At 37.4% G+C, this 15,262-nt stretch overlaps 1 long non-coding RNA gene and 2 other non-coding genes across 3 annotated transcripts in view; 2 read left to right on the forward strand and 1 right to left on the reverse strand.

The window, feature by feature from the left end:
- LOC135702254 (uncharacterized) overlaps window positions 1-15,262 on the forward strand; it is a 298,827-nt gene that overhangs the window by 251,114 nt on the left and 32,451 nt on the right. The window lies entirely within an intron of this gene.
- TRNAK-UUU (transfer RNA lysine (anticodon UUU)) lies at window positions 11,447-11,519 on the forward strand. The gene has a single exon. It is a non-coding gene; the product is annotated as a tRNA-Lys (tRNA).
- On the reverse strand, window positions 11,786-11,985 carry LOC135702256 (U2 spliceosomal RNA). The gene has a single exon (XR_010517693.1). It is a non-coding gene; the product is annotated as a U2 spliceosomal RNA (small nuclear RNA).

Below are 15,262 nucleotides of genomic sequence, written 5' to 3' on the forward strand. Positions count from 1 at the left end.
CCGCGAATAATTTTGTAAGCTGAAATTGTTTTCTTTACCTTTTTTTCTACACATCGCATTACAAAGGTATGTGTGTGTACGAATATCTATCATCGTATCCAGTGTTGTCAATTCAATTGAAACAAAGTATTTAAAACTTATGTTTTTGTTGCTGTTGAAGGTGCTTCAACTGTGTTCAATTTAGAAACCATCACTAATAAAAAAAATTAAAAAATCCTTATTTTGTTTTTCCAGAAAAGAAATGGATGTAAATAAACCTACAAATCTTCTATTAAAACGTATTTGACATTCTGGTTGCACTGTTCGAAGCCAACAGCTGATATTAAAAAGGCGGGAAAAAAATGATGCAAAAACAAAAACATACACGATAAGAAAAAAAGTATCTAGCGGCCAGTTCACATTTACCTACTTTTGAAATTGACCCAACTAACAATTTTCACAATGTATACGCGCTTTACTCATTTCATTTATACAGTCTCAAGCTGTATTCAAACGTTATACGATATGAGGAAACCTTTACTCAACCTCTATACAAGCAAATCTGGCGAACTTAGTCAGCTACTTATGGCTGTTGGAACGGTCGGGAGAAGCTCTAATAATAGCATATCCATTAACGCTTCTATACAGCTGTTATCCTGCTGTTTAAGTTGTGTGTGAACTTGAAAGGCACTTATTCAACCTTTTCCCGGTTGTCCAATAATCACTACACAGTTTTCTCTTGAAGCCGTTAAATACTGTTTACGCTTTCTTATGAAGGAATTTATTGAGTTTATTTTGCTGTGAATCAAATTAATCGAAATTAGTTACAAATCATCACCAAATTATTTAACCCTGCACCGGAACCTGGAGTCGAACTCGAGATGACCTCATTGGCAAACCTTGACACTGCCAACTGTGCTACGCCAACACTTTGAACTTATGTAAACAAATCAACATTCCCTTCTACAACAAAATCGCTGAGTAGAGGCTTTATAATAGTGCACATGAATCACTTTTCTCGACTAGTTATAAAAGAGCAGAGTAAAAGCTGTAAAACTGCACACGTCTAAAAATAAACCTAGTTGACTGTGAAAATGCTTCTGAAGTTGCTCTAACACAGTTTATAAGCTGAGTACAGGTTGTTTAATTGTTGAAAAAGAACTTTTGATGTTTATGTTATTCAGCACGAGTTGTTGGTTGTGTAGAAGCCATGAGTAAAATGTTCACTTTGTTAGCTTTGTTTTGCAGCTACAAGTGGAAAGTTGATTAGTATGTGTATAGAAGTGACATTAGCGTTTATTGGCTGATGTTATTCAGTGCGACTGATAAATTGAATAATGGTTGTGAGAAAGTTGAGTAAACGCTCTCCAAAACTATTTTGCTAGCTTTTGCCTGAGCTGTATCTGCAGCTTCTTTTAAGCTACTTTACAGCACAACGCTGGAAAAGTTGGCTTACAAAGCTGAAAATGTTAGTTGGGGAGTATAATCACAATGAGTATAATCATATTCACCTACTCTTGGGTATAACTGACTTAGTTTTTGGTAGAAAGCGAATTTTCAATTCCATACGATTTGAACCCAAGTAAATCAAAACTACTTTGACTCACTTTACCTACTATTGGCTTCTTGCAATAGGCCTTTTTAATAGAAACTAAACGATCGATTCAACCTCTGGTGGTGAATATGAGAACGTCAAAAAGAGTGTTGTGAGCATATTTTTTTTTTGCCTTGAGACATAGGAAGCGGAGCACTTTTTTACTTTTCCTGATCAATTGATTCATCTGAGATGCTGCAAAACTTAATCTACAGTTGAACAATTTAATTCCGTAACGTTTTTGAAAATATCCTGCTGGTGTTCAGCAATATTTTTGTTGAGAAAAATGGAAAATTAGAAAAGTGCCTTTATGGTTATGATCTTCCAGATTTCTTGTGTGTGAATAGTTAAGGTGCAAATCAGTTCAGATTTGTGGAAAATCAATTAGAGACAGACAATTACCGATGGAAATTGGCAAGATTTTGAATGAAAAATGCTGTTATTTGCGTTGGGGAAAATACTTATTCTGATGTAAACAAACGGTTTGGTTGACGTTTCTTCTCGAACTCGCGTGGCGCACTCTACGTTGGTGGTGCATTAAAAAGGCGTACAGCATTACTCAACCATCACGACAAAACGGTCCGCCATAAGTAAAGAGTATTTTCTGGACATCTGTCATGGTCATCAATCGGATGTCAGTTCCCATGTCAAGATAGAGCTGGAATTAGGGCGTAACAGCTTTTGTAAACATTGGGGGTGCAATTTAAAAAAAAACCAAAGTCGGCCGTGGCATGAAAGTAGTCTGATTTTGATCCAGAGATGATGGATTTTAATTCATTAACAAGCCAATCGATAGATTTTTTTCTACGAATCTGTTTAAATTAAGACTTTATCATTTTTTCAAATTGTCACTATTGAAAATTGCATGAATGTGCAACTGTTGTTATGGGGGCTTATTACGGGTGTCACTACACGGTGAAAAGGAAGTGATACTCAGAATAAGAGCCGTGATTGCCGTACAAATCAAATGGGAATCAATTCACCGTGACGACAAGTGACAAGTTTTCACCGTGAAGTGACATCCGTAATAAGCCCCATAATAATTAAAATTATCACCGATTGCCTGCGAAAAACGATTAACCTAACATAGATTTCAAAGTTGAATTAAATCCGGTCTCATCAAACGGTGTTTATTCAATCACCGCGTGGTGAGTGGAGGTGTTCTCCAGTACACAACGAAAGGCTTGAATGAAATGGTTTATGGATAATACCACATTATATCATTTTTAATTTTTTTAAATCTTGTTTACGTACTTTTCATGAAAAAATATTTTTCGATTTTTTCTTCTAGAACTTCGAGTAAATAGAATTTATTTATGATAGGCTCAAAAATTTCGAAATGTATTGCCTCATTTTATTAAAATCAGTGGTAGACGAACGCACAAAGCTGCTCGACTATATAAACAATTATCGTGTTACTTTTCAAATAGACCAATAGACCAATAACTCGGCTTCAAAAACATGATCAGCTGTTCATTGATTCATTGTTCAAGAAAGTTGAACGTTGAATTCAATGGTACGAAACGAAATAACGAGCGGTTCGTTGGCACCGTGCCACACTGTACCGAGTCGAAACCCATCGCACCGCGTTCGGGTTTCTCTTTTGATTCGGTGGCGCACCAATATGCTGCATCAACACCGGGTGCTTTATCAAAGAAACCCAGTGCCGTGCATACATGATTAGGTTGCCACGGAGCCGCACCGAGCGATGTTTTTACCAAGCCTGGTCCAAAGTCCTAATTTCAGTTTTCTTTAACATCCGCTTGATAATTGCCCAATACTTTTCGATTGGGCGGAATTGCAATTGGGTGGATTGATATCCTTGCGACGAAATCCACCTTATTGTCGCGGTACCACTGTAGCACCTCCTGGCTGTAGTGGCAGCTTGCCAAATCTGGCCAGAACTTCACTGGACCTTTATGAGCCTTAATGCAAGGTGGTAAACATTTCTCCAGGCGCTCTTGCTTATACAGTTTCGAGTGCATTGTTTTGTTGGTGTGGTGTGGTTTTGCTGGGGCTATGCCCCTGATGGGGCCAAATAAAATGTTGTCCGGGAACGGACAATTTTCAACTTTTTCGCGATATTTCGAACTGCCCACGTTAATTTTCTTTTCTCGTCTTCCATCTAGTACAACTTTTTAAAACTGCACGTATCGAAAAGAAACTTTCACCACCATCGTACATTCAAAACGATTGATTGACGGCATAAATAAATAAAGAAATAGATAAAACAAATCGGTGTCAAAACATTCCAAACCCGACAACTAGAGGCGCTGCTATAGAATAAATAAAGTGTCTGGATTCTAAGTGCGCCAGACTTTACCTCTCCTTCCGAAAAAAAAAAAGATTTTAAAAATCTCCTTTTGACGGCGCACGGAATTTTGGTCCATTTCGGTGTTGGTCTTGATGATTGTTCCTTGACTAAAGTGCTCGGAATTTTTGTACGACCACATATTAACTGTTCCGTTTACCCATTGATGAGAAACAATAGACAGTATTCCATCATTTCAACATTGGTAAAATGTATTTAATTATTTATTAACATTACTTTCAACATTTGTTCGCTTTTAACTGTGAGTTTCTTCATTTCTCCATCAGAATGACACTCAATGAATCGATAAAAGCATCAAAAACAGAACCATAACAAGAGCTTTTGCCAGATTCTGTTGCTATGCTCCTCTTCTAAATAATGGTGTTCATCTCCAGACTGATTTGAGATTTGGGCGTTATTGCTTTTGTAAACAAACACGTCAATCACCCATTTCTCGCGAATAGAAGCTTAAACTTGGCTTCCGATCAAGAAAACAAAGAGGTGTCTTAAAATGTTGTACAGTGGGGGAAAATTACATTTCCCTAATGTCTACCAATTGTATCCATTTCCACAGCTTCACAACATCTAACATTTCTCAGCAACCTTCAAAACATGCGTCCTCATATGCTGTTGAAGTTCGTTGAAAATGGTTCTCAATATTCAATCTAAATAAAAAAAAAATTGGTCATAGAACTGTTTTTTTTTTCATAACCACCCTAACTAGATTTCAAAAAATGTACATGTGTTGATGAGATGGATTTTTTTTTCAGCAAAGTGCTTAAAATTAAATGATATATAACTTTGTGGCAGCAAGATTTCCTTTAAATTTTAAAAAGAAAAAGATTTAAAATTTAATTTTGAAAAAAGAGGACCTTGTCAAAAGGAAGATATTTTCATTAGTAATCCTATATATAGAGATTCGCGGAAGCGGCCATCTTGAGCCAATCGAGCAGCGGGATCTATCAAAATGTGAGCCAAACGAGCATTCTTATTAGAAAATATTCATAGGATTTATTATTGCGTTGAAAAGTATTGTAATCGGGATGAAATAAATTCAAACAAAACGTTTAAAAATAGAACAAATAACTTTTAACTTAAACCTTATAGCAGTAAAAGGCGCATGTTAACATAAAAGAGTCATAAGTTTAATTTACAATAATATAATAAATTGTAATTGGTTTTAAATAGATTTTTCAGTTCGATTAATATTGCTGATTTCGTCTGAAACTGGACAGCCTCAAAATTGCAACAAGTTTGATAGAAGTGCACGATTCTGTCAAATCGTTTTCGTATCTTCGGAGAACTTATTGCTTGTATCATTAATAACAATTAATTTTAATGCTGAAAACGCGCTTATTTGTCCACTTTGGTGTAAAGTGCGCAATATTTCAAAATTCTAGCCGCGGTTAGGGAAAAACTTGGCAAAAATAGTTCACCAGTTCACTGAGAATTCAAACAACGTATGCAAACAAACTCGTAGCGTGAACAACGATAAAGTCACGCACAAAGCTGGTACATTTTGCTCCGTGGCAAGTGTTGGCAGCTTTTGTAAACAAAACAAATCACGTTGCCAAATCTTCTGATAATATTTCCGAGAATCTCTGTACATAGGATTACTAATTTTAATGTAGACAAATAAACTCACTCGAAGAGGTCAAACCTATAGAGAACGTAGTTTTCGAGGTATCGATTTTTGTCGTGAAATTTTGCGTTTCGACCATAGTGTATTGACTGGAAAATAATCCATTTTACGCATTTGATAATACAAATACAGCTATTATTTTCTTAGAAATTTCAAAGAAATTATTTCATAAATCATAATGTCTCACTTGCTTGTTTCTGTTATGTGCCCAATAGACCGTGTTCATTTTCGTAAATATTAATAGGTAATTATACATCATGCCAACGATAAACTTGAAAAAACAAAGATCTTTGAAAGCATTACGTTTATCTGTAGTATGAGGAGGTTTGTTAGATCAAAATCATCAGTAAAGCTGTCTATAGACGGTTCACGTTAGTTTTCATGATAGTATGTATATACAATCCAACTTCCACTGTCCGGCAGTGTTTTTATGGAAGAAAAATGTTTGCAATATAATCTATTATTATTATACTGACCTCATTGCAAACAATTTTAGCCCGGAAGTTGAAAGGCGATAGCTCTGTTGAGATTCAGTAACCCATTTCAGAATGCCTGGTCACTCACGTCCATTCCGAGGTTACTTTCACTTACAACAAGCCCCGCATACACGTAGTACCGATATAAAATGTATATTGGTACTGCGTGTACACTTCCATCATCAAAGCAATTCCTGCTTTGTAGATGGCACGTATTTAGTAGGATGCATTTCATATTTTTATATCTAGTTGTAATCAGTTAGATCTCACCGCTTATGTATTGTGTCCTCGACGTGGAAGGATCGTAGTCTAATCTGCAAAATCATCTTTCCCGGTTATTGTCCAGGGGGCAGAACGCCAATACCAAATACGTAAAAAGACACGGCAAACGTTGCTTCCGGGAGTGGAGGCGTAGCACCGAAATACACTAGCACGACGCTACAGCAACACAACTATTCAAAAAAAAAATTCTAAACCGGGAATTTTCACAATAATTTACAATATTAAAACACCGATAAATTAATCATGATGAATCTATATTCACATGATAATAATGAAAACGAATTACTTTTTTCCTTGGTACAAGCCAAACAGCACGCGGAAAACACGGAATTTGTGACAGCGAAATTAAAACCGACCGTTTGCGGGCAGAGCCTACTGCGCACTCTTCGGGACATCACGGTGCTCCTCTGACCGTTATTTTAAAAAAATTAGTTCCATCAAAAGTGAGTATACCAATCGATTCGTTAGATCATTCTACATCTCTGAAACAAATTTAAAAAACAATCGTAGGGCGCATTTTCGAGTTACGCCCTTTTAAAGGCGTAACTGCATAAATCTCACTAAAAACAGTGAAATGCCATCACATATGCTTATTTTGCATGCAACATGTTATGAAATGTCGATTGCAGAGTGTTTATATATTAATTGCATGGTTATAATTTGTAACGGTTGCTAATTTTTGGAATTAAAAAGGGTTTTGTACGTTAATTTAAGGTTAAGTTTTATTTAAATTAACTGTAAACTAATAAACCTAAATTAACTATAAACTAATAAACCTAAATATAATGAATGAATCTCAAAGTGGTTTAACACAAATAACCACTATTGTAGTCAACGACAGCACGCAGAAGTTGAGATTTGTATATCTTTGATGTTTTCGTGGTCTTGTATCTTTCCCAAGTCAATAAAAAGTCGCTGTGAACCGATTCGGACGCCTGCTCGTTGTGCCAACCCAAACCTTGTCCAGTTGCATTACAAAACTCTTTCACGTGAAACTTATATGGTTATATGGTATTTGGACGATTTTGGTAGATGCAACATTTCCCAGTATTCGACAAACTTATTAATATCTTCTTCAAATCCGGGTACAAGTTCGAATGAGAAGCATTTCTTGTACGCATTTTGAAAGTGTTTCAGGACCTATAAAAAGTAACAGTCATTAGTTTTATACCTGCTGATCGAAAAACAACTGTACCTTACATCAACATAGTTTAGCAAATCTTCGTTTTCTCGGAGAACATCGACAGCATCAAGGAGACTGTGACATGCTCGTCCTGTAAAACCCTATGTTCGCTGTTGATGTCGTACATGAGCCTTTTCGATCCATAAATCTGCCCAGTCTGGATTTTGTTTCTCCACTGCTTGAAAAACCCAAGTGTCACGTGAAGTGGAGGCGGAGGCCATACCAGCGGTTCACGTTAGTTTTCATGATAGGCATTCATATTCAATCGAATCCGTTATGAGTGAAAGAAGTTAAACTTGAACCACATTAGGTTGTAGCACAGATAAACAGACATAACTCTCACAATCACATTCTTCGCAAGTAAGATTTCAGTTTGGAATGTGCTCGCATTTGTCATGGTGGCGCCACTGAATCGTCAAGCAAGTCAGCACATTTTGAACTTATCAGTAGTGCCAGTTCGTTTTCAGGTCAATTTAGTAGATGTCAGCTCTTGAAAAAGGAGGCAAAGCAACAATACAGAAATAAAAGTTATTGTTGGCGATGATGATGGTCCCAATGCTTACCCCTACAAAGATTTGAGCTGGACGATTTATCTTCAAGATAATTAAGTATAACATTTAACCCTCGGTTAAACCAGATTAGCCAACAAAAACGTTACAGGCTACAGTTACAGATATGAATTTCCTCAACACTTTTCAATTGCTTCACATCGATTTAAATGTGATAAAGCTTCGGCGTTCACCTCTTTGTTCACTCCTTTGTCCTCCTCAAATATTCACAAGCGTTCCCAGCGATCTAAAGTTCATGAATAATCAACAAAACATTATATTACACTAGCAACCCCGCAATCTGATGCTATCGTAATTTTGAGCAACGTCAGAAATACATTGTATATTACATTCTAAATGCTGCGTCGTTCCGCTTGTAGTGTAATATTACGCTATACAATTACACAGATTTTGACAACAAATCATTCTAATGAGTGTAATATTGTATCCACTTTTACCATCAATGAATAACATTGATTGATACATATTATATGTCTATGCTGTGTACATATTGAAGTGATGGGTGGTGCTAGAAAGGTGATACATTATCACGATAAAAGCTAGTTTCCAACAAAATTAAAGACACGCAAAACAAACAAAACGAATCCCTAAAAATAAACTGAGCTTCTGTCAAACGGATCCGTATTTCTGATAAATTCAATCAATAGGGTTTTTGATCTAATTTCCGTCCTACTAAGCACAACCCCCGCTTTACCTCTCTTTTTTGAACGGGTTTGAACAAAAAATGGAATATTTCTGTCAAAGATGACTTATAAATTTATTCACCTTTCCATTCGTACCGTTGGATTTGATAAAGAGTCACAAATTGTTGAGATATTGATCAAAATATAATAGTGCTTCTTGATTCTAAATTCGTTCTAACGCATTGAAACGCCATTAGATTTTCTTCGTCCTACGGATAAACGGAGAAAAAGGGGCGCTTCTTTTGTTTTGAGAACAATGAGCGTAAATATTAATACAATGCGCTATAATAGGATTAATGTTGTAGCTAATGAATTAACGCATCGGTATAAACCTATTGTTTATTTATGCACGGTAAAATCATTGATATTATTGATCATTTCTGATCGATAGAACGGAAATGGGCGATTACGACGAAGTAGCGCTCTACCCTACTGAATATTTCGTAGAACCAGCATCACTGACTTGCAGTTGTTTAGTTTTTATTCAACACAGCTGACGCGTTGATAGACCGAGGGAAAAGCAACTAGTGAATTTTTTTTTAAATTGGCTCACTACTTGACTAGCCTATTGGTCCCAAGCAAATCGATTAACGTATCCCATTTTAGTATAAATTCCAGTACTACACTATGTTTGTTTTGATTCGCTATGAAAGTTTGACAGATAAAATGAGGGATTAATGGATTTTCCTATGTTTCGAGGGGTGAATCGATTAGCTTGAGACCGAAGATAGTACCAGAGCTGAGCCAAAAAGTTTAGCTCGTTTCTTCGTGACCTTCTGGTCTTAGAGTTACCTCTATGGTGTTAGTGTGCACGCTTGACAATATTTTTTGAAGAATTTTCTTCTAAGAGTTATGTTTGTTTGTCCGTGGTAGTAGTTTCACGCGTCCGATTCCGAATCCACAGCCCTGGTTGGTCGTTTTTTTTTTTTTTGTGCGGTACATATCCCCCGCGTAAAAACCGACTGCAGCGAATATGGTTGATAAAAGTAAAACATTACATCTGTCAACGGAAATATAAACAAGCAAAGTGAAACAAAAAATCAAACACAATACAGACAATATGTTAACGAGTTAACGACACCGTAAACAGGAAGACCGACAACATTCTCTTTCCAGAATCAGCCACTTGTCTGGCTGCAGTCTGTACTGAACAAGGACCAGAAACCAGAGTACGCATATCAAACAACAACAAACCACAAAGAGCTCACACATGGCGCTCCTCGTTTCACTATGCCTGAAGGGAGTAAAAGTGTTTTAACGAGAGCAAGCCAAAACAAACTTCCCAAAACTAGTTTGGGCTGGGTTTTCGGCAAAATAACAAGAACAAGACCAGTAACAGCAGTTCAATATCACCCAGTATTATTTTGAAAGTAGTAGGTAACCGAACCTGAAGCAAATACACAGTTCAGTGACACATTGAAATCAGCAAAACATGTTCAAGATAAAAACGAAAATCGCTTCAGCAACCATTAGTCAAGTTCGGTTCCAGCTTATGATTTGTGAAGGTACTGCATCAATTATTTCACATCGGCTAACCATTCAAAAATCAACCCCCTGGAAGTGATCGCTTAGCGAAATGTGCAACAACAGCGCCAAATGATTAATGGTCGAACGCTAATTGTTCCCTTTCAGCACTCAACAGTCTATTGCGACCGGAGTTCTGATGGTTTGACCGTGATCACTTCCTTGCCCAAAATTGAATCCATCCGCTACTACAGCAGAAATGACTGGTGGCCACCATTTACTGTCTACCTGCAGTGCGAACATAATGCACCACCAACAGCATTTTACACTCAAATCAGAACCGAATTCTCAAATGGCTCCATTAATACTGGCGTTTCTCAATTAATCACTGTGAAAGTATTGATAAAATCACAAGTTCTGTGTAGAGCTAGATGTCTATCTCCCGTCCTTGAATCTAATATAAATCACAAAATAACCTTTTATTAAATCGACTGACGCACGCAGGATGCAGCACCAGTGCACCACCACCACCACAGCGACGAGCTGACATAATCGTTTCAACCTTGCCCCACGTCATGAATCGTCGACGACTGGAAAAGAAACGTCCGAAAAACATACACACCCCCTCGCAAAGGAGCTAAGAATCATGCTTCCTCGCAAAAAAAAAGTTTCTTCATAGCACGCACTCACCATTAGCTTCATCACACGCGTGGTTCACTACTCTGAAATACATATAGGGTAATTGTACCAGTTTTTGGTCCTCTAGTTGGCCCTATCCTAAATATTCCATATTTCCGATACAAAGTTAGACCATATATTTTGCCACCTATCTTCGAAAATAAAACAGTGAAAATATATTTCAAATTTAGGGCCGAAAACTGGAGCACTAGTGCCAGCACTGGCATACTTACCCTAGCTGATATACGACTAGCGAAAAAAACAGGCGCTATCACGTCATTAACATCATCAAATTCAATAAAAACGGCAACCGACACGACACAACGCGGTCTCGTGCCTGGCAGCGAGCAATTTTCGTGATGGACACCGCAAGAATCCACCGGAGAAGAAGCAACCTACAAGGTAAGGTAGGTAAATCTTCGCGTTTTACTTCGTTCGACTCCGTTCAATTATCGGCTCTCTAATTGCACGTGGAAGTGACTCGCTGACCCATTAGTGGTAGCGGTGAGTGTTAGTAGCCTTGGGAAAGGAGTTGTGTGGAAAACCTAAAATATTTAATGAGCAATGGTTTCATACCTTCCATCGGCCCGGATAGCTCAGTCGGTAGAGCGTTGGACTTTTAATCCAACGGTCTAGGGTTCAAGTCCCTATTCGGGCGGAGGTATTTTTTTATTGTGTTGTAATGCTGACAATTGCTTGACGGTTTAAAATGGAGACGGTGGTAGTTCACTCCCTTCATAATGTGAACAAAGAGTACCACGCGTCTCCTCGTAGTGTTCAAGGAAATTTTTAAGGGTTCAGTATGTAGTTTATAAATGGATCATTGAAGATGCTGAGGTTTTGACAGCACCGTACTGTGGCTACCACAGTATTTTACATTGGTTCGCCCGTATACAGTAGCGCCAAATGAAAACTGTGGTGGGTTCAAAACTCAGCCATCTAAAATGATCCATTTAGGACGTACGAGGGCCGATCCTGGTGGCACAAGGATCCTTAAACCGCAATACCAGTTTCATAAAAATCAGTTTATGATTTGCTGTCTCCCTATGGCGGACGGTATCATATGTTAAGCTGATAAGAACAGATACTACACTTTGATCTTAGCTTTTAGGCCGAGAAGCGAGAGTGGTCAGTGGAAGGCGGCTTCGATTAGGGTTCGGACGAACGTGTTTTTATACGATGAGAAAGAAGCTAATAAATAACAGTGCCTGGAAACGACGATAGACTCCGTGTGTATGTGTATTGTATCTGTGCCAGCTGTGCTCATTACACACATCAGGCAGGTAAAACGATTACGACAAGCTACCGAACCAAGCGCAAAGCTATCTGTATAGGGAAGAGAATGGAAAGAATAGGGGTAAATATTTCTGATTAGAAGATCAAATGACAACTAGGGTGAATGTACCAGTGAAGACTATACGTTCATATTATGGAGTATATACCTTTAATGGCAAATGCAAGGGGCAAGAAAACTATGATATATTTGAAATTAACATCAAAATTAATGCATGTAAAAGATGTAACATTTTTTTGCTGAACAGTCTTTGTTCTATGGACACTTTTGTGAGTCTAATTCAAGAAAATGAAAATATCAAAAAAATATTTCGATAAATTCAGCCAAGGGGGGTAAATGAGAATTTTTCATCCCAGCCATAACGAATAGCCATGACCAGGATCAAATCTGTGTATTTTGTGTAAAAAATCTATCCTCTAAATTTGTCGAACCTCTTAACGGAATCCCTTTATGAAGGGCGTTGAATGGGTTGGTTTATTTCCTTTATATTCCGTTATTATTGCTTATCTTTTGAATCAAAAGATAAGCAATTATAACAGAATTTAAAGGACATAAACCAACCCACTCAAAACTCTTCATAAAAATCTATATTTAAAAAATAAATCAGCTAAACTAAATTAAAAAATATGTTTGTGAAGGAAATGGAAGTTAACGTAAATAAATCTTCATTCAAATTGTTTTCAATAATCAAACGTCATGATTACCTGGGTTTTGTCAAGTATGGTATATATTGATCCGTAACGGAAAAATGTGTTCGGTGATGTTCAAGGGCGCAGCCATGTTTCAGGCTGTAATTTTCATTTTTTTTAAGTTGAAGGATTAGGCAGATGCTAACAGGCTGATCGCCATTTAGCCGAGTGCTATAATGTCGAATGTTATTAGGCTGAATGTGGTTAGGCCGAAGGGATCACTAGGTCAAATGAGTCATTTAACTGAAATCGTAATTTCTGTCAAACGGCATAAGTTTGAAACATACTAATGCCGTTTGACAGAATTACAATTTCGGTTAAATGACTCATTAGATTTGAATGACCAACTCCAGTTAGAAATTTCCCGGTTTACTTCTCCGTTTTATGCTTAAACCCGAATGTAATTGTGCCGAAAGGATCACTAGGTTAAATAATCCCCTACAAATACAGCAAAATAAGTTTATGTTTTAACTACCTTGAAAATATGCATAGATCTCTTTACAAGATTCATTTGAAATGTTTCCATAACCTTTTTTTAACATAATTTGCTTTCCTATAAATTTCGATTCTGAATTCCTCTAAAATTTATTAGAAAATCCATCGTACATATGTTCTTAAATTATATACAGCTCACTCCTAACAAATGTAATTCATTCTAAGATTTGAATCGAATTTATTTAAAATTCGCTTGCATCCTCCATAGAATTTTCAAGTAATGCACCGCAGAAAGATCTAGAAATCCTGCTCAGAATTATCTATATTCTTCTCGAAATACATCGAAAACATCGAATCCCTTAAAAACGTCTCAGAATTTTTTTGAAATTGAAACCTCAAAACATGAATCCTTTGGTGTTCTTTTCAGAATTTTATTGTAATTCTCTTCCGAATTCACTTGAAATTATTTTTAAAATTATCTTGACATTTGCCCTACAATATTTCTTCGGAATTTCCTAGGAATTATAATCAGATCTCTCTAGTGATCAGTGCTTTCTTAGCTATCAACACAAGCAGCTGTGTGTGTGTGTGTGTTTTCGGTGCGGGTCACGCGATAGCCTGTTATTCGATAGCAACTATTGTTGCGGTGCTTGTTCAGCATCGTAGCTAGCTGTTCAAGACTCTCAATGGAGGAGATTGCGACCTTTGTAAAAGCGCTGGTCGTGGATCCCACTCAGAGGAAAAATCTATGTTCTTCAAATCCAAATCAGAAGAATCGATGCTTCATTGCTGAACAACCGTGAGCAATCAATTTTCCAATATGTCCATGGAAAATTTGTCGAGGTACGCATGTCGCCTGCAGGGTGCACCGTTCAGTACGTAAGAGTTTACGACCTATCACCAGATGTTCCGGATAATGACCTATCGTTGGTGCTGGGTAAATACGCTGATGAGAAGCGTGGCAGCTGTCTGACCTTGATATGCTGACAGGAATACACGGAATTTACATGACGTAAAACAGAAGATTCACAATTCGCTGCATTTCCGCAATAGAAAGGAACAAAACCGTGTGTTACCTTTATAAGATGGAGGGGCATCGGAAATAACAGGAAGAGGAAAACAAACAACGGAACGAAGAAGAAACCAATGCCAGTACGTACGCTTGACAATGGACAATGGACAACGATAAAGGCACAGAGGAAGCGGTTGAAGTGCTGGAAGAAGAGATAGTGGAGATGGATGTGACGTCGTGGGATGCCGACAAGAACAATGGAGAGGAAGCAAGTGCTGCTGAAGAACAGCAGCCGCCTGTTTTCAAGCATCGAAACGCGTATTACTACTACAAATTCGGGATAGTGGACTATACTGAGAAGAAGCGGATAAAAGACGAAGAGGAGTCCAAGCGGCGGGCGCTGCTTGAAGAAAAACAAATGGAAGTAGTAAGAGAGTTGAGGGCACGGCTGATAGCGGAAGCTAAGCTCAAGTCGCCTCCCAGGAATTGTAACAAGAACTCATAAACATTGTTCCTCATTTTGTATTGCTATATAGAAATAGTGGTTTTCGGCTCGGTGGAGCCCTCTGGAAATTTAAGCCTAAGATACAAAATAATTGGAAAAAAATCTCTGAAGAAATTCTTCGCAGAACTAATTTGGTATATTCATACGAAATGCACCAAGAATTCATTTCACAACCGTCATGGAATTTTCTTCAGATCAACCAAAGAGTTCAATTTTGAATTTTCCTTAAATCACCTGGAAGTGGGAGTTCTAGTCAAATCTTTTATGGAGTTCATTCCAAAACTCTCTTGGATTATTTCTCTGAAATACTTTGGTGTTATAGGGGAAATGTAGGTTATGTCGGCCTACATGTCCCTAATTTGGGCCCATCGCTAAAGATCTGCTACTTATGAATTTTATCTAGATGAACGTGTTATTGGGATGGCACTTATGGATATTTTTGGTTGCTATTGAAAATTTAGTTGAT

The sequence above is a fragment of the Ochlerotatus camptorhynchus genome, unplaced genomic scaffold (genome assembly GCF_037179485.1).
Source record: "Ochlerotatus camptorhynchus isolate MF236.1 unplaced genomic scaffold, CSIRO-AGI_Acam_v1.1 ptg000189l, whole genome shotgun sequence".
Classification (NCBI taxonomy): domain Eukaryota; kingdom Metazoa; phylum Arthropoda; class Insecta; order Diptera; family Culicidae; genus Ochlerotatus; species Ochlerotatus camptorhynchus.